This window comes from Dasypus novemcinctus, chromosome 17, assembly GCF_030445035.2.
Source record: "Dasypus novemcinctus isolate mDasNov1 chromosome 17, mDasNov1.1.hap2, whole genome shotgun sequence".
Classification (NCBI taxonomy): domain Eukaryota; kingdom Metazoa; phylum Chordata; class Mammalia; order Cingulata; family Dasypodidae; genus Dasypus; species Dasypus novemcinctus.
In genome coordinates, this window is record NC_080689.1 from 6,141,935 (window position 1) to 6,168,043 (window position 26,109).

At 45.4% G+C, this 26,109-nt stretch overlaps 1 protein-coding gene across 5 annotated transcripts in view; it reads right to left on the minus strand.

Annotated features, from left to right (window-relative positions):
• The window catches only part of AFF3 (ALF transcription elongation factor 3), a 563,374-nt gene extending 539,426 nt beyond the window's left edge, over nucleotides 1–23,948 (minus strand). For all 5 annotated transcript variants that reach the window (XM_058278184.2, XM_058278185.2, XM_058278182.2 and 2 more), the window contains exon 1: nucleotides 23,860–23,948. The gene's annotated coding sequence lies outside the window, so the exon portion shown is untranslated. The remainder of the gene's footprint in view (nucleotides 1–23,859) is intronic.
• Nucleotides 23,949–26,109: the final 2,161 nt, after the last annotated feature.

Consider the following 26,109-nt stretch of genomic DNA (forward strand, 5'->3'; position numbering starts at 1 on the left):
ATCTCCTTGGTATCTATAGGATCTGTAGTTATCCCCTTTTTTTCATTCCTTACATTGCTTATTTATGGCCTCTCTCTTTCATTGCCTCTCTTCTTTATCAGTCTCACTAGGATTTTATCAACATTATCGACATTTTCCAAGAACCAACTTGTGGTCTTTTTGATCCTCACTATTGTGTATTTTTTTTCTGCTTCATTCATTTCTACTCTCATCTTTATCATCTCCTGCATTCTAAATTATTTGGTTTTTGATTTCCTGTTCTTTTTCTAAGTTTTTGAGCTGGACATTTGACTCGATATTTGCGCTTCCTTTTTTGCTAATATACACATTTAATGCTGTATGTTTCCTCTAAGCACAGCTTTAACTGCATCCCACAAGTTTTGTTATGTAAAATTTTCCTTATCATCCAGTTTAAAGTATTTCCTAATTTCCATTGATTCTTTCTCCGACCCATTAGTCATTTAGCAGGATATTTTTTAATTTCCACCTGTGTGATTTTCTAGTTACCATTTTAAAATTGACTTCTAACTCACTTGTATTGTAATCACACAGACCATACTCTGTATCATTTTGATCCTTTGTAATTTGTTAAGACTTGCATGATATTTCCCTGTATGGTCAACGTTGTAAATATTCCATTGTCTGTTTGTACAAAATACATATTCTCTGTTGTTGCTATGGTGTTCCTTATATGTTCATCAGATATGTTTTCTAATGTTGTTATTCATTTTTGTCAAATCATTACTGATATTCTGACTGCTGGTTTTATAGTTTCTGAGCGGACTATTAGCATTTTCCACCATAACTGATGGTTTATTTCTTCTTATAATTCTTTCATATTTGCTTTATATACTTTGAGGTCATGTTATTAAATGCATAAAAATATAGAATGGTTATTTCATCCTCATGAATTGACCTCGCTATAATGATGAAGTATCCCTCTTAATTTCTAATGATGATTTTTGCCTTAAAATTTGTTCTCTCTCTTATAAATATAACTAGCAGCTTTCCTAGGGTTAGTGTCTGTAGAAAAGTTATTTTCCATATTTATACATTAATCTTTCTATATCCTTATGGTTTAGCTATGTCTCTTGTAAATAATGTATTACTGTATGTTTTTAACCCAATCTGACAAAATTTACTTTTTAATTGGAGCTTTTAATCCACTTACATTTAATGTATTTACATGTGTATTGGGCTTTAAATCTACCATTTTGCAAGAAGCTTACCATTTATTCTGTTTGCTCAGGTTCTTTTTATCTTTCTTTATTGCCTTCATTAGAATTATTTGGGTACAATTTTATTATCTTATTTTCCTACTCCAGTATTAGTTGGCACTTTTATCCTCTTCCATGAAAATGCAAGAACATTTTAACTCTATTTACTCCTCTTCTACTGTGTGTGCTATTGTTTTCCTATATTTAAATCTCATATACTGAGTCCCCAAAGACATTATTATGTTTATAGTTAATTGCCATTGCTATTTTGCTTGTTCTTCGTACATTTTTGCATCCTGAGTTTGCATTTACGATAATTTTCCTTCTGCTGAATTAAAACTCTTTAATATTTACTGTGTGTCTGTTGGTTACAAATTCTGTTTTTTGTTTGTTTGTTGTTGTGTGTGTGTTTGTTTTAAAAATAATCTACTTTAGGTGGCCAGTTAGCTCAGTTCGTTAGAGTAAGGTGCTATTAAAATAATCTATTTTAACTTTATTATGGAAGGATTTTGTTTTAAAATTCTAGGTTGAAAGTTTTTTTTCAAAGCTTTAAAGATGTTATATCATTATCTTCTAATTTCTATCATGTTTGTTAAAAGTAGTTGTCAGTTTTATTGTTGCTCTTGAGATGATAAAGCCTCTTCTTCCAGAAGCATTTAAGATTATTTTCTTTATCTTTGGTTTTTAGTAGCTTTACTTCAGTGTTTCTAGATATGGATGTCCTTTTATTTACTCGGGATTCACAGAGATTCTGATCTAAGTTTGGTATCTTTCATCAATTTTAGAACATTCTTAGCTATTTTCTCCTTGATTGTTGATTTTGCCCAATTCCCATTTCCCTTTCCTTCTAAAACCTCAGTTTCTTATTGACTTCTCTATCTCTACCTCTCTCTTTTGTAATTTTAATTCTTTTATCTTTTTAAAAATGCTTTTTCTGGATATTTCCTCTAATGTCTTTCTTCTGCTGTAACTTGCTGTTAAACCCACACACTGAGTTAATTTGGGGTATTATATTTTTCAATTCTAGAACTTCAATTTGATTTTTAAAAAATATTTTCTAGTCCTTTGTCAAAATTTTCAGCCTTATCTTTACTCAGATTGAACATCGTCAGCATAATTACTTTAATGTTTGTGTCTAATCTCTGCCCCATGTGTCTGTTTCTGCTGTCTATTGTTCCTGCTGTCTATTGTTTCTGCTGACAACATGTCAATCATCTTATCTTCTTGTGTCTAGTTATTTTTTACTACAGTAGGGACATTGTGTTTGCAAAATAGTTTATAGAAATAATTTGAGGCCTGGGGTGATGTTATCATTCTCCAGAGAAATATGTTCCACACTGCCAGGCTTGTCCTGGAAGGCCTTAGCAATTCAGTATCATCTCTGTATAATTTTACATATTGTGTTTTAAGCTAGAGGTAACTCCCCTATAGGGACATGTCTACCTCCAAGTCCCCATTTTTTCAGGATTCCAGTCTAAATGAAGAGGATTTATTATACTCTTTGTCCTTTGTGGACCCTTACTTCATTGCCATCCCCTGTCCCCATGAAACTTCAAGAGCCTGCCTTGGTCTCTCAACCACTGCCTCCACAAATTGGAATAGGCCACCAGGGGCAAAGTGATTCCAAACACCAAATTCTCCTCCTTGAGTCTCTGTCCTCCTTAGGGTCTTGGTAATTCTCTATAATTCTTCATTCTGTGTTCAGATCTTTAATGCCTTTTAAAAATATGTATCTTACTTATTTGAAAACTGCTTTTAGATGAACTGAATAGATGAAAATGTGCTGTGAAAAAAGTTTTATTTGGAGTTGAGTGACTTGCTCTTCCAGTGACCTCCACAGGACACCTGCAAACCATTTCATACATTGGTTAAGAGCACAGGCTTTGTATTCAGCAGAACTGGTTCAAATCCTACCTCTGCTTCTGCCAGCAGTGTAATTTTAGGCAACTTATTTTAAATTTTCTGATCTCCATTCCCCTCACTGGTAAAATGGGGGTGAAGAGTACAGCTTTTTTCTGTGGAGGAATAAATAAAATAATATTTTCAAAGGATTTAATACCATGTTGGCATCTAGTGTAAGTACCGAACAAATGGCAACTATTCTTATTGATATGAACTATTTAAATGTTTAATGATGTCTGCCAAAGATAGCCATTTTAAATTTAAAATGGTTAATATTATAGAATTCTTTCTGATGGTATATTTCAGGAAGCTCTTATGTCATGCATGACTTTGGGGTCCTGGCAATACCTGCTGTGTAATTTTTCATACCCAAATCCAGCAACATTTATACTATAGAACTTAGGGAAGTGGAGGAATACTTCCTTACATTCTGGTGCCAAACTTCAAACTCCATCTAAGGAAAACTCTGGGTCTGCCTGCAGATACACTTATTATACCCACAGGTATCCTGGTTATGTGTCTCAGTTTCTACAAGTCCTCCAATTGCATAATGCCCTTAATAGTGCCCACTTTACCCACAGGTAAGGGCCAAAGGTATACTACTAATAAAAAGGTCCTACCTTTAGGAGGTCTATTGCTATAGCCCTATTTTAAACCACTTCACTTTCCTTTTACATGTCTCGAGATTATTCTCTGTCCGGAGACCTTCCTGAAATTCAGAGTGTTGGACATTTGAATGCATGTTCATTTAAACATCAACAAGCAGGAGTCTTCACTGACCTCCTGCTGCTTAATTCCTAGCCTGGTCTTGACCCCAGAGTCATAACCCTGTGAAAAGTCAATAAAAGCAGCAAACGATGTTATGTTATTCTTGGCAAAACAATGAAAGAGTTTAACAATAGTGAATTGTGGCTTAACAGTGGCTAACGAGTATTGAGTGTTTACAATGTGACTGGCAATGTGCACACATTCTCATTTGATCCGTGAACAACCAAAATGAGGTTGCCATTGCCATTACTCTATTTTACAGGGTAGTAACTTTGGTTTATAGGGGTAAACTATTTAACCCAAGGCCACAAAACCATGACAGCAGCAGAGTTCAAGTCAGTCATTCCCGTAGGCTGTGTGCTCCCGTGTAGAATGTTAGAGAAACTCAGAATCTCAGCCTAATATGGTGGAAGCTCTTACGAAGTTTTTAAGGCAAGTCCAGCAAATTAATAGCCTGTAGGCAATCTACAGAACTGCTCTGTGCAAATGGAGTAGTTATGCGTTTAAGACTATCTTGATGGGCATGAAGACTGAGGACCTAATTAAACCAAGCAGGTTGGCATTGATCAACACCAACTCTTCAGACCAGGGTGAAAACCGGCAGCAAAGAGATTTCGACCAGTCATCCCAGTGATGATGGTCAATAAAAGGAGGCGTTATCAGGGCTTGAGAAGTTTCTAAAGAGGCTTAGAGTCCACAAAATGAAAGACCATTCTCCTGAAGAATCAAGCTGTGAGAAATTAACCTTCTCTGTTCACTGGGAATGCATGTTTCCACAAGCTCTCAGACAGACACATTCGGTGGGTCACGGAATTTACTTCCCTTAATGCTTCTGACAGCCTCACCCAGGCCTCCCACAGAGATCACTGCACTTGAGGTTCTTTTATGGAAGCCAAAAGAAATTTAATACGATTAAATTTGGCAAGAGGTGCTGTGAGTCCTTATCCAACCAGAAGCCTCAAGTAAGAGACCCATGTTTACCCAAATAGTTCTTGCTCCATATTTCACTCAGCAGAAGGTAGGAAATGGAGGGGTAAATACCTTCTTGAGGCAATTATCATGAAGGTAATTGAGACTACCATGAGATTGAAGAGTGCTTTGCTCCACTACAGCCTTTTAACCTAATCTTACCAAAGTGTGGATGAAATAGGTTCAAGGTCTGCCAATGGCAAGGTTCAGGTGAAGGGTGGAGGTGCAGTGGGGTGGGGTGTCTGTGCCTAGAAAACAAAGCCTGTCCCCAGGTACCAGGTATGCAGTCCTTGGGGAGCTGCGAGGGTGGGGACAGGAGCATGTTTCATGTTGTACTTAGGGACGCTGTGAACTTCTGCCCTTGAACTTTCTTTTTCAAATGTACCAGTATCACGGTATTTCTGTACAAAAAGTGGAAGACTTCTGAATGGTAATTCATTTAATTGCATTTAATTGCAAGCATTTCTAAATAAAAATTAAAAAAACTAAAAAAAGGGTGAAATGGTTCAAATTATCCATTTCAAAGCTGAAGGCAACAAAGGAGGAAGTTACGTGGCCAGTAGCAATGGCTTTCCATGGGGAAAACGTAGAAGGAGGAATAGTTACGTGGGCAGTAGCAGTGGCTTTCCACGGGGAAGATATAAAAGTAAGGCTCCTTATAGACTGACTCCTCACACTTCCTCTGAATAATCCTGGGTTTATAATTCTAAGGGCTCAATGAATGCTTGTTGGATAAATAAATTGATTTCAAATATGCCTGAGCTGGTTGAGGCTTTGAACTGGAGCTCAAAGGCTGAGTTTGGCCAATGGAGAAGAGTTGGAATCCGAGGAAAGCACCTACAAAAGCACTTGGTGTGAGGATGATTTGAAGTCCCCACTCAGGCAGCTGCTTTGGGCAATGACAGTGGGGAGAGGAGGAGGTTTCAGTCAAATTAATAATAAGAACATGACATTTTGCCACAAATCAGGGAAATTAACGTTCAATAGTAGAGAGCACCTTGATGAGTGTTACTTTCTAAAGTTGTCTTTCTCACACATTTTGCAACTTTCAATTTGTCCTAGTGCCTGGGGCTTTCTATACTTTCAAATTTATTGTTTAACACAATGGGGTATTGTTTGCTAAAGGTTGAAATGATCCTGAGAGGATACTCCAAAAGCAGGAACTTTATTTCTAATATGTTTATTATCACCTAAGCATGAAGATCTTTCCAATACTAAATCAGCTGTCATTTTTCTTGAGCATTTCCCACCAAATCCTAATATTCTTATGTGTCAACATTGTGTAGATGAGGAAATGAAGGCATTAAAACACAGCATTACATAAGGGCGCAAAATTAAAAAGTGGCCAAAGTAGAGAGGCAGAAAATGAAGAAGTCTGTGATGGTGAGGTTGCCCAGCTCAGGGTGGTAAAATGGACTAAGACTCTGAAGTGGAAAACTGCATTGTCTGGGTGACATGGCCCAAGCATGGATAATTGAGAACTAAAGTATCTCTTGAGAGGGAAGGAAAGCAAAATAGCTCTTTAATAAAGTCAAAGTTGCTCAAAATGTGAGTTTTCCAAATAGAGCATTTTTCTATCTCTAAGAGATTCACAATACATCTTAACATTGAGAAGACCTGCAGTTAAAACAACCATTTAGCTTCATTTAACCCGCTCTTTACCAAATTATTTGACCTTGGGATGTATTTTTCCTAGAGCATCCATTAGCACCTCCCAGGAATGTATGAGAAATATTGAATTAAGAAACCAGTGCTAAGTATCTTAGTGTCAGATATACACTAGGTGGTCAATAAATGCTTATTTTGAAGTAATTTTCTAATAACATCATTATCATTGTAAACATTCCTCAAAAATATTAAAAACAAACAAAAAAACATAAAGTAGCCAGGACCTTCAGAATTAAGAATAATACATCTTTCTTGGCATCTAGGGAAAATAATTTCAAGAAGTTTCCACAATCCTGTGATCTACCCAATGTAATGATGAATTATCCCCTCTAGTTCTTCAGCACATAGTTTCTCTGAAACTGTTCATTCTGCTTAGGTGCCTTCTGAGTGTGAGTGAAATTTAATTCTCTCGTCTTCTTTATAGCATGGAATGGATTAATTGCTTAAGAGGGAAAAACTGGCTTGTCATACAGGTGGAAAAGGTGCAGAGTTCCTGGTGTGTCGCCAGTAATATGACCATAAAGGTGGGACCTTGAAATACGTGATACATGAAAGTCTAATTTTACAGAAGGAAAAAAAGGGCTACTTACTCATATAACACTACTTTGTACTTGACATTGAAAGGTATTTGGTTTAGTCACATGGAATGAGAACAAACGATGCTGAAGCAGACTCCTCCAATGCAATTTTTGACTTCGTCACTTACTAGCAGGCCCGTCTCCGAGCTTCAGTTTCCTCTTTGTGAAAATGGCATTTTCGGTGCTGGATTCCTAGAATAAAGACCTCCTCGTTTTAGCCCTCAGAAATCCCCGGTAGGATTGCGGCTCACCATCATCCAACCATAAACCCAAGCTTCCAGCAGTCACACCTCTTCCTACCAGTTGCTAGTCAAAATTTTCTCAGGGGAGAGATCAATAGACCTACTAACAATAAGTACATGAAACACACGCAGTCGCTTAATCCTTCTTCCTTAAAAATAAATGCAAAACCATGGCTCACCAAGCATGTAGGGAGAACTATAGCATGAAAGAAAAAAACAAAGAAACAGAAGAATGGACCCAGAAAAAAAAATGACCATTAGGCAACAAAAAACATCCAAAAGCACTCTAATATACCATGGGAATTTTAGAGAATATATCATATACTTTTAATTAGAGCAAATGCTAAGAAAAATAAAGGATAAAAGAAAGTGCTCCTGGGTTGAAAAGAAACACCAACTGCAAAATTTTATTTTTAAAGCTAAAGAAGGACTGGAAAACTCAAAGACTCTGCTCCCAGAAAAGGGGGGTAAGGGATGACAAAGAAATAGAAAAATATGATATGAGAGAAATCCTAGAAGTTCCAGGAGATTTAACATACAGGATTGGATATGAGGAAATTATTAATGTCACAGAAGTACTTGAAGAAAAACTTTCCAAAGCTGAAGAACAAAATTTTTCACATTTGAAAGGGCTCTCAAGTGACCAGAACAATTAATTACAAGAGAGCCATATCCAGACACTTCTTTTATATGCCAGAGTACCTAAACTGGAAAGAAACTTCTAATGGCTTCTATATCCAGTCAAATATCAATCAAGTGTGAGGGCAGAATAATGGTATTTTCAAGACAGAAAGATCTCAGAATGTTTCTTTCCCATCCATCATTTCCTTTGAATATTTTTAAAGCCATACTCTCCCAAAACAAAGGGGTGAAATAAAAAGGGTGTTGTGGGGTCCAGGAAACTGCAGTTCCAAGTTCAAACTCCGGAGAGCAGTGGAGAAAATTGCAACGCGACTTGGAGGGCAACCAGTCCCTATTGGAGGAAAGGGGTGGGGGTAAGGTGGCAATGGAAGTCTCCAGGAAAAAAGGGGCATGAAATAGAAAAGACAAGCTTAGGAAAAAGTCTCCACAAGGGCAAGCGATGCAAGAAAAACAACAGCATCGACTAGAATCACCAGGGTTGAGAGAGGGTGGAGGAATGTATAATAAAGGTGAATGTGTAATAAAACCATCGTTCAAATTTGAAGCAAACTAAAACGTGGCAAAAATGGAGTGTAAAAGCAGAGAGAGACATTCCATTGAACCTCGATGCCAGGAATACCCCACCAGATTGGCCCAGGGGTCCCGATGCAGGCCTTATTAAAAAGAAGGACCCACTCCCATCCCATTACTTGAGGCAATCTATGGGTGAACCATGGAGACGTGGATGCAGCTTCAGGACAAAATGTAAAACTTTTTCTGACACATGGAAAGATGGTTGGGATGGAAGGTGCAGAAAAGATTAGGGGTGTCAATGAACTTATAAAGTGGGGAATCAAGAAAGAAATCAAAAAGTCAATGGAAAAAGAAATAGAGGTCCAGTGTAATGCTTTAAATTACAAATAAAACTACAAGAAGAACAAAGATAACAATATAGATGTCAGACACTGGAGTGTCCAGTGTTCTGGGAGGAAGGAATGATATTATTGAGCTAAATCCTCACCTTTCATATTGAGCAGCCTGTGACTATTATCTATTATTGACAAATTAGAAAAAAAAAAGTGTAAACATGTTACCCATATGGTGGCCACAAAGGAGGAATTAAAAATGGAACCAACCTCTTAGAGCGGGGACCTTGTCTATCTCACTTGTTCAACATGTGCCCCTGGTGCCTTGAGAGTGCCTGGCACACCTGCTTCCTAAATGCAGAATGAAAAGAAGTTGACTCTGGGGAGTGGTGCTGGGGGTGGGGAGGGGAAGGGCTGGAGGCTGTTGCTTTCCAACATAGAATGACTACCAGATGAAGGTATTATTCTTATTTAAAATATTTTATAATGGTGTAAGTACAAAGAATAATGGAGTGTGCTACGAATGGGGGGGTGGTATCCCTGGGGAAGCAGCACCTAAGATGAGACTTGAAGGAGGAGGAAATGGAAGAGGAGGAGGAGGGGCTGTGGGATGAGGAGATGGAGGAGGAGGAAGAGATGGAGGCAGAGGTGGAGGAGGCGAAGGAGGAAGGGGAGGAAGTAGCCAGGTGAGGGAAGAGAGCATCCTAGGCTTGAGACATTGCGCAGGAAGAAGATCCTATGGCTGCAGTGGAGAAAGACCCCATGTGAGCCTGGAGGGGACAGGAGCGGACTCTAGCAGGGCTTCCTCGGTCACACTGGGGCTGCTGCTCAAGGGCTCACGAGGTATGGGGTGAGGCTGACGGTTCTGTCCTGCAGGTGCACAGGAGGCTGGGTGCATTCTGGCTCAGGGCAGCCCTTTGGCCCAGAGCTCCCATGTCATCTGCTCCTGGCCTCTCAAGGGAACGCAGAACAAATGCTTAATTGGTATAGAATTTCCATTTGGGGTGATGGAAAAGTTTTGGTAATGGGTGGTGGTGATGGTAGCAGAACATTGTGAATGCAACTAATGCTGAATTACACATTTGAATGTGGTTAAAAGGAGAAATTTTAGAATGTTCATATATATTACTAGCTTGAAATTGAAAAAAAAATCCATAGGACTGTGCAATATAAATAATGATTCCTAATATAAACTATAGTTATAGTGCAGTTATAATAATAATTTTTTATCAGTTGTAACAAAGGCACCACACTAATACAAAGTGTTAGTAATGGGGAGGGGGGGGGATTTGGGAATGCTGTATTTTCTGCATGACTTTCCTATAAATCTACAACTTCTCTAATTAAATAAAAGGAATGGAAATCCAGTCTTTGGGGTTTGATGTTGTATTTGATTTTTGGGGGGAGATTTGATTTTCAGTATCTAATAACTGTGAGCTACTAAAGAAGAAGAAGAAAATGCTCCCTGTTCGATAACTGAGTAGAATGTGGACAGTCGGTGCTGATGTCTGGGTTTTGTCCACATCGAGGTTTTGGAGCTTGACAGGAAGTGGAGATGCTTTTTATTGGGGACAAAGAGCAGTATGATCAGGACCATTTAGGCATTGATCAGTGCAAGGGGCCTTCTACTCCAGAGGCGGGGGCGTTACCTGGCTCTCGGGCCTGGGGTTGGGCCAGCTGCCCATGACGATTGTACAGACAGGGTCTTCACACCGAAGAAGAGCCCGTTCTTCCAAGGCACAAATAGATCTGGGTGAAGAGAGATCCAGATTCTCACGGAGCCTAAGCGCCGCCCAGGGACTCGGCTCGGTGCTGCGGGAAGCTGAATTAACTCTTCCAACCCACTGGGGTCCTCGTTAGCGTGCTGAAGTCGTAATTTCCTCGATGACGAGAGTTCACGTCGCCTTCGAAGGCACTTAACTTGCTCCCAGGATGTTGGCTTCACACCAGGGGAATCCGGCTTCACTAATCTTTAACACTTGTTGTCATTATTTTTCTCTCAATAATACTAGCTCCCCGCCCCACCCCCAGAGAAATGCAAAATTATTTCATAAGGAATGTAGAAATCGAGGTATGTGATATTTTTAAATAAAACATAGTCAGCAGCCCCAGGGAATTTTTGTAGCAAAACCTCCCAAGTCAATTATCCTTTCTCATTTCTGGTTCCAATCATGGAATATTTTATTTCCATGTTGACTCAGGTTCTTTAAAAAATGGAAAGGTGGGGTTGCGTTGACACACCGAGAAAGGAGGGTATTGTTAATTGAAGTTGCTGAAGGCCTAAGATGAAGGCAGGGTTCCTGCGTCTAAATGGTAGAACGTTAGCCATGCCAGGCGGTGGCGTATGCCGGGTAGTGGCCATGCCGGGTGGTGGCAATGCCGGGCGGTGGCAATGCTGGGCGGTGGCGATGCCGGGCGGTGGCAATGCCGGGCGGTGGCAATGCTGGGTGATGGCGATGCCAGGCGGTGGCAATGCCGGGTGGTGGCAATGCCAGGCGGTGGCGATGCTGGGTGGTGGCGATGCCAGGCGGTGGCAATGCCAGGCGGTGGCGATGCTGGGTGGTGGCGATGCCAGGCGGTGGCAATGCCGGGTGGTGGCACTCCTGCCTGCATCACCGCGGCGTGTCCAGGAGCTGTCTGCAATCACAGCCCCTCGGGGCAGAGAAAAAGTCGACAACTTCTGGGGCATCAGTGCCGTGACTTGGGCTAGAAAACCCGAGAGGGCTGCCCTGCACTTGCACCGTCTCGGGGGACCCCCGGCTCTGCTGAGACACGGGCAGGTGGGGTGGCGAGTCCCCTTCACAGGCGGGGACCCCGAGGTTCAGAAAGGCAGGCGCTGCGCCCAGGCCGGGGCAGGGGCGCCCGAGCGGCCTCCCTGGCCCGCCTGCTGGCTCCGGGCCCCAGGTCTATTTCGCCTGCCGCCTGCGCTTCGGCCGCTCCTCCACACGCTTCCTCGACTGCCCCAAAGACGAGTCAAGAGGCCCCAGGAGGCCCCTGCTCCCAGCCGGATTGGGATGCGTTACCCAGAGGCACTCGGGCCTGGAGAGCTCTGCAGGGGAAGGGTCAGCAGGAGAAGATGACCCGGGGAGCAGGTGCATACTCTGCTTTCCCGCTGACGCCTTCTCCACCCGGGGCTCCTTTCGAACAGCTGGGAGCCCCCCCAGCCTGTGCCCAGCCTCTCCCTCTCTCCCCCTCCCTGGCTCCTCTTCTCTTTCTCCTCTCCCTCTCCCTCTTTCCCTTCCTTTCCCTCCCGCTCCCTCTTTCCCTCCCGCTCCCTCTCCCTCTTTCCCTCCCTTTCCTTCTCTCCCTCTCCCTCCCCATCTCTCCCTCTCCCTCTCCCCCCACTTAGCCCATCTCATGGTAAAAACCCTCCAGAGGCACCTAGTGTTTTCTGTGGTTGCCTAAGGATGGCCAGAGGTCACTTACTCAAGGAAGGTGAAGTAAGGGCTGAGTTTCCCAGGGCCTGGCCCCTCGAACCCGTGCCCCTGGGGATTAATCAACGTTGATCGTTGTTGCTTGGCCCAGAGGATGCCTTGAATTTAGAGACTTGTGGCCTGTTTGCCTAAGTCAATCTCATACCCTCAGATTTATCTCCGGTGACACCAAGGGGCAAACTGGGAAATGGGCAGAGATGGCAGAGGGGCTGGTTTGTCTGGAATGGGCTCTCCAGTACTTAGAACTCTTTGTAAAAGGCACGGCTGTTTCCAGGGGCAGCGAGGCTTCTGCGGCCGGAGAGAGTTAAAGAGAATGACCACTGCCAGCCGAGGTGTGCTGGAAGGAGAGGGGCGGGCCGGAGGCACCGTTAAGCAAGCAACCTCCTGGGCCGCAGCGCCGAGCCCCTTTCTCGTGTTTACCTTTCCTGCCGACACATTTCTGAAGTGCAGTGGGAGGGCAAGAGGTCAGAGGTCGGGGCGAGTGTCCAGCGGGGAAGGCGTGGGTGTCAGCACCGAGGACGGTGCCGGGCAGGACGCAAGGCCGTGAGTCGTGGGGCCCGGCGGTCCTGGGGTCGCCCTGCCGCCAGCCCGGTCAGCACCACTGACAGACTGGGCAGAAGCTCCTAGGGAGACCAAGATATTTGCTGTGACAGAGGAACAAGAATGCCTTAGGATTTTTTTTTAACCCAGAATCCTAGGAAATGTGACAGGGCTATCACTATCTATGAATATGTACCCATTTGCCAGCTACTCTGGATGAAAGCTTCCTGATATGTTCAATCAGCTCAACATAAAAGCTAAATCATGTTTTTGATACTCTATTTGAGACAAGTGGGGATAGCTATTTAGGCAAAACTGTCTCCCTAGTAGTTTCCCTGGCAAATGTGCTATATTAAATATTCCTCCTTTTTAATTACGATTGTAGTTGATATACAGTCCACATTACTCCATTATCTATCTTGCTATCTATTGTGTATCTATGTATCTATCATCTGTTATCTATCATCCATCCATCCATCATCTACCCACCTATCATCTATCATGTATTATCTACCATCCATCAATCCATCTATCATCCGTCTATCTATTTATGTATGTATGTATCTATCTATCTATCTACATTCCACATTATGAGCAATTAACTCACCAGGAAACCAACTGAGTCAGCGATATGTGCACACTCTTCCCCAAATTACTCAGAGTCATTTAGAAAATTACTATTATGATTTATAAGATGCTCCAACAACCTGAGGAATTAACCCCTTCTCAACCTAATTCACTTGTTCCTCGGGTAACTGGCATGTTCCCGTTGATTTAGCTCATTGTCTGGATAGGAAGCCCTGCTGCCTTCTACCGAGTGAGCAGAAGGTTCCGGGCTCCCCGAATGCATGGCACGCAGCCTCACTAAAGCCTTCCTGTGCCTGACATGAGAGATGTACCCATCACTCTTTTCTAACGCAGAGTCCCTGCAGCCCAAGGCATTTGCCCAAGGTCCTGCGGCTGCCAGTGCCCGCACACAGGAAGCCCTGGACGGGCGGTCACTGATATTGCTGTTATTTTATACGTGGCAGCACAGCAGGGGCTGGAGGAAGGGCTCACACCGTCACCACCGCCACACGAGCCTCTGTGGCTTGGCCTCAGGCGTCCGGCACCGTCCATGGTGGAGCCCTTGTCGAGAGGTGAGGCTGGCACATGGTGTGTATGGCACAGGGATTTCAGAAGCTTGCGGAGGCCTTCGGGGCTAGCGGACTGGCTGGCCTGAGAAGACTGTGTGGACAAGGCCCCTTGGCGGCTCCTCTCCTACCTGCCCCCCAGGCAGGCTGCTCATCCTGGGAAAGGTGCTCCTGCCAGCTGGTACAGCTCCGAGGGTCCAGGGCTTGGAGAGATGCTGGGGCCTTTGTGAGAATTAGGAAAAGGCTAGTGGAGCGTGGACTGGACTTCAGTGCCCACTCACTCCCTCTGCCACGTGCCCTCGTGCAAGCTCCCTGCCTGCACAAATAAAAGGCTCCCGAGAGGCAGCTTCAAACACGGATTTCCAGGGAGTCTCAGAGCATGATGCTTTCTGAAGTTCTTTTAGGAGGTTCGTTAGCCAAATCATCTGCAGTGCTCAGATTTAGATGAGGCAGCGCTGCGCAACAAAATCCCTGGGTGCCTCTGCAGCGCCAGAGTACTTGCTGTCTCTCCAAGGAACTCCAAGGAAGCCCAGCATCACAGAAGGTGTTTGCCAGCCATAAAGGGTAACCTCTCACTCTTCAGTGCTAAACGAAGGCTGCACTGCCTCCTAAAGTACAAGAAGAGAATTGCAGGCCCGACCACGTTAAAGACCGAAATCAGATTGATGGCCAGAAATTCCACAGCAACATTTACAGGCCTGGGCTTCCAAAACAAAAAGAGGGACTCAACCCTGCAGCTCTTGAAGAACAGACAGCTTGTCGAATCCTGGGGACTTCAGACCCCAGGGACATAGTTTATTATTACTTTTTAGCCAAACTGAGGAAGTGTTGGTTTGCTGTGCTGCCAGGTACTTTCTAGGGCCTCAAACTACTTAAATGAGTCTGCTCTTCAGGTCGGTATTACTGAGGTGGTGTAAATGCCACTTTCCTGGGAGAGGCCACTTTTTAAAATAGACTTCTCAGAACTGACATGCTCCGGGAATACCCTGTCTTTATTGTACTTAGGAGTCGCAGGGTGGACCTGAGTAGAGGATGGCCCCTGAAGGCGCTCCCTGGGAAGGCACGGATAAATATATGAAATAATGAATCCTGTTTTCTTTTTTTTTTTAAAGATTTATTTATTTATTTAATTTCCCCCCCTCCCCTGGTTGTCTGTTCTTGGTGTCTATTTGCTGCGTCTTGTTTCTTTGTCCGCTTCTGTTGTCGTCAGCGGCACGGGAAGTGTGGGCGGCGCCATTCCTGGGCAGGCTGCTCTTTCTTTTCACACTGGGCTGCTCTCCTCACAGGCGCACTCCTTGCGCATGGGGCTCTCACGCGGGGGACACCCTTGCGTGGCACGGCACTCCTTGCGCGCATCAGCACTGCGCATGGCCAGCTCCACATGGGTCAAGGAGGCCCGGGGTTTGAACCGTGGACCTCCCATATGGTAGACGGACGCCCTAACCACTGGGCCAAAGTCCGTTTCCCTGAATCCTGTTTTCAAAGTTCCATCTTGGTGTCCTCCATGGCATTAGGAGATAATGTCACGAGGGAATATTTAATAATCACTTTCTGGATGCCAGGCCCCGCTCTCAGAAACAAACCTCCATTTGCTCATTGAATCTGTGCAGCACCCCCTCTAAGGTGGAGATGTCAAGATCTCTTGCCAGAGGTCACTCAGCTGGAAACTGTGGAGCCGGGATGAGATAGTCCCTCCTCGAGAGACTTACCAGGTACCCCACCTGCTCTGAGGAGAGGATAGCCTTACCACATGCCCTGCCTCACTGACAGAATATTTTTAGGTCTACATCTTGGAGCAAGCACCGGTTCCCAGTCTGTGTCCACAGGCTGCACCAAGTGTTCTGCTATTAAAATGGAATGATCTGGACTTTTGATAATTGAAAGAAGAATTTCAGTTAGGTAGAATTTCTCAATTTTCTTTGTCTCACATATAATTTTCTTAAACTTTTGGCCTCCACTACTACTTGCTTGAAGATAGTAAAGCAAATGATCACATAGCAAATTGTTTGTTTTGTTTTTGTTCTGAGTTTGCAGCAATATACAGTCTTATAAAATAAGGGAAGAAAGAAGAAAAATGGCAGTCATCCAAAATTCCAGTGCTTGAGATAACCACTTTAAAATTTGCGTATATATCTTTAGTATATGTATATATATTTTTTACTAGAGTATAGTCATCATACATACTACTTTTTAACCAGTTTTTTCCCCCCTACCTAAGAGGGTCATTTTCCATCCCAAAAGAAAATAGCCAAGATTTTATATGACTGTATATCACACTAGAATGATGTACCATAATTTATTTAAGCCACCCCTCTATATTTGGGAATTTAGCTTGTATCCAAGTTGTTTTTTGTGTGTTTTTTTGTTTTTGTTTTGCTATAACAGTATGTATTACAATGAATATCCCTGTAGATTCATGCATTAGGAGAAACTTCTAGGAGTGAAAACTCTAGGCCAAGTCATGTTCCCTTTTTAAGGCTTTTGATACCTTCAGGAGAATGCCCATAGGAAAGATTGTACCATCTTAATTTCATTCCAAGAACCATATAAAAATGTGCATTTTCCAGCACCAACACTCACATTAAAAATTTTGCCAGTCTTACAGTACTTCAATTTGTAGCTTTGGCTTACAAGAAGGTGACATATTGTATTTTCATATGCTTATTAGGCATTTATATTTCTTCTTTACTGAATTTGACAGAGCTCTTTATGTATTAAGGATAGTATGCTTTTGTGATATGTTGCAGCATTTTTCCACATTTGTTGTTCATCTTATTATTGTTTTATGGTGTTTTTGACAGAGTCAGATCTATCACAGTTTTCATTTATAGTTCATTCATTTAGTATCAAACTTAAAAATCTTCCTTACCTGGAGATTATTTAATCCAGCTGAATTTTCTCCAGTAATTTTCAAACTTTATTATATTACCTGAAAATCCTTCTAGAATTTATTTGGGCTTAATGTCTAAGCTATGCAGCCAATTTTACTCTCCCCCTCACCCCGTCAACAGTTAGTGTCCCAATATCATTTACTGAAAAGTTATATCATTCCACCATTTATTTACTCAACAAATATTTACCCAGAGCCTTCTATAAGCAGGCATTGTTACAGATGTCGGAAACAGCAAGGAACATACATTCTTGTGATATGAGGCAGATAATGGCGACTAAACATGCTAAGTGGGGCTCAAGCAGCATACAGGGTGGTCCAGGAGGGCCTCTCTGAAAGGTGCCACTTGTGCAGAGCTCTGAGTCAGGGGAGATGTGACCCACACATCCAGGGAAGAGCTTCTGCACACACTGGGTCACGAGGTAGGAGCGTGTGGTGTTCAAGGAATGGCAGTGGGGCCATTCTGGCCGGAGCAGCGGGAATGGGGGGAAAGTGGGAGAAGGACGGAGGAGGGCAGCAGCCAGACCCCGAGGGCCTCGGAGGTCCTGGCGAGCGTGAGCTTAGCGGACTGCGTTTTCCAAAGCCAGCCCCAGGGTACCCCTGTGCTCATCCGGCCACGCTGTCTTAGGAGGTAGAGTCTAATTCTCTAGCCCTCAAATGGGCCGGGCCCTGTGACTGCTTTGACTAACAGGATATGGCAGAAGTGATGCCATGCCAGTTTGGAGAGCAGCCCTTGACCAGCCTGGCAGTTTCTGATTCCTGCTTCTTAGAAGTCAGCTGCAATGGAAAAAGTACATTTACCCTGAGCCCGCCATTCTGTGAGACGTCCAAGCCTCATGGAGAGCCTCGGAGGACGAGATGCCACATGAAGAGAGAGGCCAAGGAGCACCGAGGCGCCAGGCGTGTGGGTGACGAAGCCATCTGGGAGGTGGGTCCTCCAGCCCCAGCTGCCACCAAACTGCCCAGTCAAGCCCCTCCCAGACTCCTGACCCATGATCTCTCTAGCCAAGTCAAATGGTTGCTTTGGGCCATCAGGTTTTGGGGTAGTTTGTTACGCAGCAGCAGCTAACAGGCACAGGGAGGCAGGGAGCCACCAGAGTATTCTGAGCAATCATAGATTTGACTCAAGTTTTATAAGAATTTATTTCATCTGTGCTGAGAACAGAGTAAAGGAGATGAGTGTGGAGAGGAAATCAATATGGGAGCAGGTGAGAAACAGCAACTTGGACCCAGCAGGCCAAGGTGGAAGTGGTGAGACGTGGTTCGATTCTAGATCTATTTCAGAAGATGTGCGGATGGGGTCTGCTGGCAGATTGGTTGAGGGTCACGTGAGAGAGGAGTGAGGGATGACTCCAAGGTCTGAGCCTGAGGCTGGGGGAATGGAGGGGTCGCTTACTGAGATGCGAGGAAACTGTGGGAGCAGAGAGCTGGAGCTGGGTATTCAAGAATTCTGTTTTGGACGTGTTAAGACGGTGAGGCTGTGAAGACGTTCAGATGGAGATGCAGAGTGTTGCTGGATAAAAAAGAGGTCAGGGCTGGGTGATGCGGGGGAGCCCAAAAAGGAGCCTGAAAAGAGCAGTCAGAGAGAAAGAATTAAAACTAAGAGAACCGTGTTCTGGGAGGCAAAGAAGGAAATTGTTTCAAGAAGGAAGGAGTGACTCACTGCCAAATGGGCTGACGGATGAGTTCAGGAGAGGACTGACCATTCTTGAGATGACTGATTTGAAAAAGCACTTTGATCATCTACCAGATTTGCATTTGTGTGAGTGTGTGCGCATGGGGACTGCCTCTTTTATCCATTCTGAAACTCTGTGACCCCTGAAGCTTTCATACCTGACTGGCAAAGCCCACCCCCTCCAACTCCAGTCACTGTTTTCTCCTTTTTCATAAATATCCTGGTTATTCTTACCTATACTCCCAAATGAATTTTGAATACATTTTATCAGGTCCTCTCCCTGCCACATGCATTGGAATTTTAATTTTATTTTTTATGTATGAGTTTGGTGAGAATAAATATTCAGTCTTCTGGTCACATGACATGTGTTTCCATTTACATGTTTTAGATCCCTTGGTAGATTTTGTTGGTCTTTTCATATAGGTCTTGCATGTTTCTTCTTAAGTTCATTTCTAGGCGTGTACATTTCAGAGGCTTTTGTGCCTTATTCTGTTTTGGGGTATGCTGCAACCAGATATCGAAAATAATCATTTCATCGTTTCTAGTGATTTATAGGGGATGCAAATAGATTCCAATGCCTTTGCTATTTCCACAGGCACGGGGGCTCACAGTTTTGGGTTCATAAAGTCGCTATACAAGGCATTCCTCATTTCTGATAGTAAAATCATTCCTTGTTGGGAGGATGGGATTTATTGTCAGTATTTTAGGATTTTCAGGTGCTCTGGGAATGATCATAGCCACACATCTCAAATTGCCCCAGATATTTCCACTCAAACATTTTTCCCTTTGTTAACCCATGAGTCAGACCATATGTCCTTTGATCCTTGCTTCAGAAAGTAGTGTCACGGTATTTAGAAACAGGGACTGGCCAGGCAAAGCTGTAACATATGGGACGCTTTTCCTCGGAACCCCTAGCTTTCCTCTCAGTATTCTTCCTGGTTACCCACGTCTGGAGCACATGTGCACGTGCACGCACCACACGCACATGCATACACACGCGTGCACACACACACACTGTTGAAGAAAGGGACTTCATTCAGACACCACCACATGTGCTGCCACTGCCGTGCAGCCCGGCTCAGCTGAGCCCCCGCAGCCCGGCCCAGGAGGCCCCCGGGTTGAACCTCCTGCGGTCGAAGCCCACATCTCGCTGTGCCCACGTGGGCAGGTCTCCTTTACCTATTCACCCGCATGGAAAACAAGTGCATAATATCGACCTGGCAGGGCTGGTCTGGGGTCTTGGGAAGTGTTTATAAAACGCCCCATATAGAGGAGGAGCTGGAGAAATCCAACAAATAACTTTGATGTAGAGCAGAGTTCAACATTACTGGCAGGAGGCCTAGGAAAATAACTCCGTCTCCCACTCCTCTCCCAGCTGGAGGAGTGAAGCAACCAGAGTGCACACAGTGAGAGCAGTGGGGAAGTAATCTCCCCAGTTTTCTCTCCCTTTTCCCCCACACTTTTCTAAGAACAAACCCACCAATGGTCGATCTCTTCCATTTCTAACAAACCCACCTTGGTTCAGAGACTGGAGAGCAGGGTCTGGCTGTGTGACAGACATTGGCCACTTTTGGCTGCCATCACCCACCAGCCCACCCCTTCCTGTTCTGGGAACCCACCGTGTACAGTTTTGGAGGTGGTGCCTGAAATCAAACAGGTGTGACTATCTGATGCAGCCAGATTCCTAGAGAAAAATAAGGAAAGGTGGCTGTCCCATGTGACAAGAGCTCCCTCTGCACATGGTCAACTCCCAGGGCTTCCGGGAAAGGTGAAATCTTAAAACACATCACTAGGAGGGACATGGCGACTGAGTTAAGTCATGTACCGTCTCGCCAAAGAGGGTTTGGGAACAGAATGCCTTCCAGCCTGTAAATGAAGCCACTGGAGAGGTGCTGAGCGGCAGCGAAGATCAATGTACACAACTCGCAACACCAAAGGAACGTGGGTGCTTTTAAGAAAACTTGAAAGAATTTCATTCTGGGGGAGAGGAAACAATAAGTGCTCTGTTTGACCTTTGTTTCTTCATTACCCATTGCCTCAGCATTGCTCCTTGTCCCTAGGAAGCTGCCACAAAGCATTTTACTAGTTATCTGATTGTCACCCTACTTAGCATGTTCCGTGGTCTGCTGGCTGATGGTAGTTTAAGCAGGATCTAATTGGTAACATATTGTCAATTGAATTAAGTGCCATATGATAGAGATTTAAACCACGGTAATTTTTCCATAAAGAAAAAATCTGTCAACGGGCTACAGCAGAGAAACAGCAATAAATCAAATTGTCATGTTTATTAGTTATTGCAAGAGTCTAGTTGTCTTGTATTCATTAAAACCTCCCTTTTTAGCACCGATAAAAGCTATATAGAGGAGGATTTGTGCAAGGTGGTTTTTAATTGGTTTATATTTGTATACAAACACCTGCTTGTGTTTGAAACGTGAGAAAATGGTGCTATTTCACTTTAAAAGTAACATGCATTTAGCTGCTTTCTGGAAGAGGGATAATGTTTTTAGTTTTCTGCAGAGCTATGTCTTAAAAACATTTAGAATCAACTCACTGATATTCAAAGTAAAGCAAATAAAAACAAAAATGTCATACTGCTATTTGCTTATCAGATTTGCCAGAATCAAGGAACTGATAGGATGACTGTACCAAAGGATTTGTAGAACAGTCACCGCAGCTCAATTTGTAGTATTCAAAATTTGGAAATACACTAAATTTCCATGCATTGAGAACGGTTAAATAAATTGTGACACATCAGTACAAGAGAATGCAAAATAGCCATTTAAAAGAATAAGTTAAATCGTACTTAATGACATGTTAAGTCACAAAATGCCAACTCTCACCCCTGCCCTTTGGGACCTCAAAGACCAGAAGGTTAAATAAAGTGGGAATGGGGTTTGGGGACTGGGGATTTTTACTCTAATACTTCTGTATTATTGTAATTTCTATGTAATCCTTTCTAATTTTAGCAGATCAATAAGCAAATGTTTAAACTTTCATAAGAACCAACGCCGTTTGTGCTTTTCCTTTCCTTTTAACTTGCCATTCCTGAATGTTGCTTGCAACTTTTTTTCCCTACACATGAATCAGAAATAGTGTGATCATATTTTACACATGTAGCTTCCCTTGAACCGCATAAAACCCTGGGAACTATGTAGGATGGGTTACTATACCCAATTTACAGATAGTGAAACCGAAGTGAGGAAGATCAAGTCGTTTCCTGGAAGGGTCCCAGAGCTGGTGGCCATGAGAGGCGAGATGCAAACCCTGGGGTTCTGCTCTGAACAGCGGCATGGAGTCAAGGGCCTCGAAATGGGAGGCTGCGCCCCACCATTCGCCCTCCCTGTGACCTTGAGCTATTTTCTCAAATAATCTGGGACTCGCCATCCTCATCAGTCACCTTTCGTTACCTTCTAATGCGGGTCCTAGAAGCAGCGCGCGGCCGTTGGGAGCACAGGCTCTGGGGACGGTCTAAGGCCACCGTGGCCCAGCTCTGCCCTCCCAGCCTCCTATCAACCTCTCCATCAACTAGGTCTAATCACGTGGCTCTTACACCCTGGAAGGAAAGACCTCTCGGAAAACGCTGAGCACTTGCTGCTGGCGGGGGAGGCACTAAAGGCCGTTGTTTCTACCACCTGGAGGCCACAAACACGCACGTCTCTAAGTTGACCTGCAGGAGGACACACGCTCAAGGGCGCGAGTCCCAGGAGCTCCTTTCCCAGCCTCCCACCATGACAGATCACAGGGCAGGAATTAGGGCCAAGTGGTGCTGGCCTCTTCGCGTCACCCCCTAAGCCCATCTAACAACCCCACCCCGGGCCTCAGCCTTTCCTACCCTCTGTTCCCCAGCAACTCGGACAGCTTAATCCAGGAAAAGGGGGTGGGGGCGATAGCAGCTAACATTTACCCAGCGCTTTCAGAGTGCCAGACTCTGTTCAAAGCACTTTACGCCTCTTACCAGCTCATTTAACCCTTATGCAAGGTGGGGGCAGTGATTGTACCCATTTGACAGATGTGAGGACTCTGATGCAGGAGGTAGGGAATTGCCCAAGGCCATACTAATCGTTAGAGAAGGAATTTGAACCCAAAAGTCTAGTAAATGAGCAATGTGTATTTTTTCCTTCTTCCTAAATATAATGCAATATGGGTATATGCATGACACAACTAAACACGAAGTTCAGGTAACACTCAGAACAAGGAAGAGCAATTGATAGAAACAAAACCAAAACCTTGAGAAGGTTGAGGGCACGTATCACTTTCACCTGAAGTGAGATGCCGAAGTGAAAGAAGGCCTTCTTGAAGTCAGACGATTTCTAAACTTGGCACCCAGAAGCAAATGCTTTTGATGAAAGGAAAGGCCATGCTTTTTTACAATGTTGATTTTTCAGCATGTATAATCAATACTTAAAGAATTCGTTTACTGCCTTTTTTTGCTGTTATTAAAATGCGTATTAGTTACCACTTGACCTTAGCTGTCCTTTTTGCAACATCAGATCCCAGACTGCCTGAACAGTCCTCATCTCATGGGATTTTGCCCCCTTTGAATAACAGGGATGATTAAATGCCTATCTAGGCATGCTTTAACTTTTATATGTTGGATGTTAAGATTGACTAGTAAGGAATTCACATATTAGGAAAAAATCCTTTGTCATTAGTTCTCTTAAGTTTAAAAATATGAGCACTCTTGATATTTTATATTATGCATTATAGGATATGTTTTCATGTATGTATGTATGTGTGTAGCTAAATATACATATATATGGATAGATGATAGATGATGGGTAGATAGGTACAAAGGACAGCCCATGGACTATACACAGATGCATAAAATGTGGGTGGCATCCACGTAATGTGTTGTCCACGGAACACGGAGATAGACCCGGAATGCCCTTCACGGAGCTGAAGGGCGTGCAGGCTGAGTGACTCCGCAGGAGTGGTGGGAGCTTGGCGTGAACCACGCACACTACTGCCTCCTACAGGCGCCTGTGAGGTCCGCCCCTGCGGCCGTCCACGGGGGTCCCGGGTGCGGCCAGGTCACGGGTCATCTTTCTAGGTGTGGCTCCCGGCCCGCACTGGGACGGGACGCGCTCTGAACAGGCCCGTAGGCCCACCTGTCCTCCTAAACAGGTGTTGTGTCCCCTCCACCTGCCACCCACACCCGAGCCCCGCGGCCTGCGGCGGCACGTTCCGCCTCTGCCCCCTCGGCCCGCCGGCCCACAGTCGAGGGGCAGCTTGGAGGGCTCCCCGCGGCGCCCGGGGCGCGCGTGGGCCGGCCGAGCCCCCGCCCGCAGCCCCGCGGGAGGGTTACCCCTCTCCCGCCCCTGCCTACCCGGCGCCCCGGCCCCAGGCGCGGCCTTACCTCGACACTCACACCCTCCTCTCCGCTCTGCCCCCGGAGCCCCGGCCTTCTCGCCCCGAGGCTGAGCGTGGAGCGCGACTCCCTGGAAAGCCTTCTGAGCGGCACTTCCTGGATAAACAGGAAGACGCTGTGCGGTCAGGCTCGAGTGTGCGGCTGTTGATAGAGGATGTGAAAGTGGGGAGGCGGGCGGCCAGTGGCCCCACCAGCCAATGGCGGCCCCCGCCGGGCACCCCGCCGGGCACCCCTCAGCGCCTCGGGGCCAGGGGCCCTGCAGGGCTGGGGGCACGAGGCTCGGGGGGCCTGGGGCCCTGCAGGGCTGGGGGCGGGGGGGACTCGGGCGACCAGGGGCCCTGTGGGCTCGGGCGACCAGGGGCCCTGCAGGGCTGGGGGCGCTGGGCTTGGGCGGCCTGGGGCCCTGCGCCGGGGCTGCTGCAGGTGGTCTCACCGCCGGGCAGGCTGGCTGAAATGGGCGGCTCAGCCTCCAGGTGACCAGCACCCAGTGCCCTGCCTAGCTGTGGCATGTGGTCAGTCCTCGAGGCCTGTTCTAGTTGAGAGCTGCACTGAGGGTGCAGGAGGCTCTAGATGAACCATCAGAGGACCCGAGGTGGCTCTGCCTGAAGGCCTCTCACCTCCTCCATTCCCGGTCCCCGGCCGCCCCTCTGCAGTGGGGCTCCTTGCCCCATACCCTTCCCTTCCACCCCGTTTATACCTGAAATGCTTTCGCTAAAGCCACTGGGCACCATATCCTAAGGACACCTTTTCTAGCCCTCCCTCTCCCTGCAGCAGTTGGCACCAGTGACTGCTGCCTTCCATTCTGGACCTTCTCTGCCTTCTCCCGGTTCTTGTCATGGGCTCTCTCTCGTTGTCAGCCTTCCATTCCTCTGCCAGCTTCTTAAATTCTGCCCATCTCCAGGGTGCCGTTTTCAGCCTCCTACTCCTGTGGCCTGCTCTTCACGGCGACCTCTCCCGCCCCACTCCAATCCATGTAGACACAAATCTCTGCTGCCCTCCTGAGCTGCCAAGGCCTCTCACATCCGGCGAGGCAAGCCCAAACCCCGCTCCGTCCACTCGGCCGAGGCACCCTGTGGCCCCGTGGCCTGTGCATTCCTTCCCGCCTGTGCCTGAGTTGCTCCTTGCTTCCTACTCCCTTTCTAGATTTGCTTCTTCCTGACCTTTTGCTTTTCCCTCTACTTACAGGGCTTCTTCCAGTTCCAACCTCAGTTATCCTCATCCAAAGGCGGTCGTCCGTATTCTAGACTGGACATACCTAGAAACGTCCCCACACCCTTTCCCAACCACTGGGAAATTATCCCAGTATTAGCCATAGCTGGTCCCCAGAAAGGGGAAAAACTTTGTTCTTCTGTATCCAAACCAAAAAACCAGCAGCGCTCATTGCCCCATATTATCATATGTGGGAGCTGACAATGAAGTCATTTACCTTCGTGCTGGATGGTGTGATGGGCAGTTTGGTGGCCGAGAAGGTGGGCTCAGAAATCACAAAGACCTGGGTTGGACCCCTGCCTTTAACATTGACTAGCAGGGCACCTTGGGTGTGTTACTGAACTTGAGTTTCCTCATCTATACCATACCCATCGCACAGAGTGCCTGTGTACATTAGATTAGATTGTGCCTTTACAGGATGTCTTAAGTATTCAGTCACTGGTGGAGCTTACTATTACGGCTATTTTGTTTGTTTGCCCAACTATTCTGGAAAGTCCTTAAGAAATTCATAAATTTCATACAAAGGGGAGCTACTTTTGATAAGGCATAAAGCCTTCATTTAAAAAAATTTTAATTAGTGTAAAATTCTAACAGAAGTTAAGGAATGAATTTCCTCCCCCACCTGCTCTCCCCGTCTCACCTGCCACCTCTCACCGGGAGGAGCACGGTTCTGAACTCACTGGACTGTGGTTTTGTCCAAGTCCTTGGCCATCGTTGGCCTGCCAGGAAGGACTCCGAGCGGCTGCCCGTAAGCCTGAGAGGTGGGCGCCAGGGCGCTGCCCGTGTGCTGCGTGCGGTAACTCAGCGCAGGGTGGACGGCGTGGGGGCAGAGGGGGAGTGTGAGTAGAAGCAGGTCCCTTGCAGGAGTCATTCTTCCAAATTTATTTCCAGCCTCTGGCAAAATACCTGGCACAACGTTTAATAAATGTCCTTGCTCTGCTATGACACTTGCCGCATTTAATTATAATCTATTCCTTAGCCCTGCCTTCTCCGAGTTTGCTGGAGTGAGTGAGGCACAGATGGCACCTG